Genomic DNA, 1,332 nt, shown 5'->3' with positions numbered 1-1,332 from the left:
GAGCCAGAGGAAGATGAGGAGGAGGAGGTGGTGGAGCCGGCGCCTCCTCCGGCGAGGAAAGGGAAGAAGAAGAAGCGGGCGGCCAGGACCGGCGAGCCGCGCAGCAAGTGGGCGTCCAAGGAGGACGAGTGCCTCGCCGAAGCGTGGAAAGTCGTCTGCCTCGACCCGATCACCGGCACGAACCAGAGCATCGACACATATTGGGACTGCATCAAGGCCGAGTTCGACGAGCGCAAGCTCGTCGACCCCTACTTCAAAGGCGTCCACATGCCGCGGGTCGAAGGCAATGGAGAACCATTGGGGGCTCATCTAAACAGCGTGCAACAAAAGGCATGGGATCGTCGAGGAGATCGCGGCTCGCCCAGAGAGCGGCGCCAACATCGAGGATTAGGTATGGCACGCCGGTCTCTCCCTTTTTGCGCGCCGCTGACTGTTGTTCCTCGGTGCAGCTGGTGCGGATGTTCGCCATGTTTCGGCAGGACAGCAGCGACCACGATTTCAAGTACCTCCACGTCTTCAAGCGGATCCAGAAGTGCGAGAAGTGGACAGATACCAGGCGCACCCTCGTCAAGGCCAAGTAGACGTACAAGCCGGACGCGCCGACGTCGGGCGCGTCCGAGGGGCGCCCGACGGCAACAAAGGGGCAAAGAAGGCTAAACACGCCGAGTTTGCTACCGCTCATGTGCACGAGTCCATCGAGCATTGCCCCGCCGACGCCAAGACCCGGGCCGCCCTGCGGGAAGAGAAAACCAAGGCGCGGTGGTCGGCGTTGATGACGAACAGCGCCGTCAAGCTCGACCTGCTCCGGACCAACGTCACCGCGAAGAAGAGGAACACCGACCTGGCTTTCCTGATGGGTGGGGCGGACATGTCGGCGATGGATGAGCAGGTTAAGGCGTGGTACCTGGCGGAGCGCGGCCTCATCCTGAACCAGATGTCTTCGACGGCGCTGCCAACTCCCACGCCGCCGCCAAAGTCCGAGCGATGATGGCTCCACGACGCCCAGCAGCACAGAAGTCACGACGACGCCGCCCAGCACAGAAGCCGCGCCGACGCCGCCCAGCCCACGCACGCCAACTCCTCCGACGCCGGAGGCTGACACCGCCATTTGATGCGTTGCCTACGAGTCCCTTTTTTTTGCACGCCGAACTTTTTATTTGATCGCCGAACTGTGGCAAGGTGATCGCCAAACTGTGGCACTGATCGCCGGACTTGTGGCGTTTTGGGGAGCGGGAAATGGACCAAGTTGAATTTGCGACGCCTTGGGGCGGCACCCGGGGGCGTGGTTGGGACCTAGATCGCCCCAGAGCCTAAAAATCGCCGGGCGAGCGC

This window comes from Triticum dicoccoides, chromosome 5A (assembly GCF_002162155.2).
Source record: "Triticum dicoccoides isolate Atlit2015 ecotype Zavitan chromosome 5A, WEW_v2.0, whole genome shotgun sequence".
Lineage (NCBI taxonomy): Eukaryota > Viridiplantae > Streptophyta > Magnoliopsida > Poales > Poaceae > Triticum > Triticum dicoccoides.
This window is presented reverse-complemented; position numbering follows the sequence as displayed.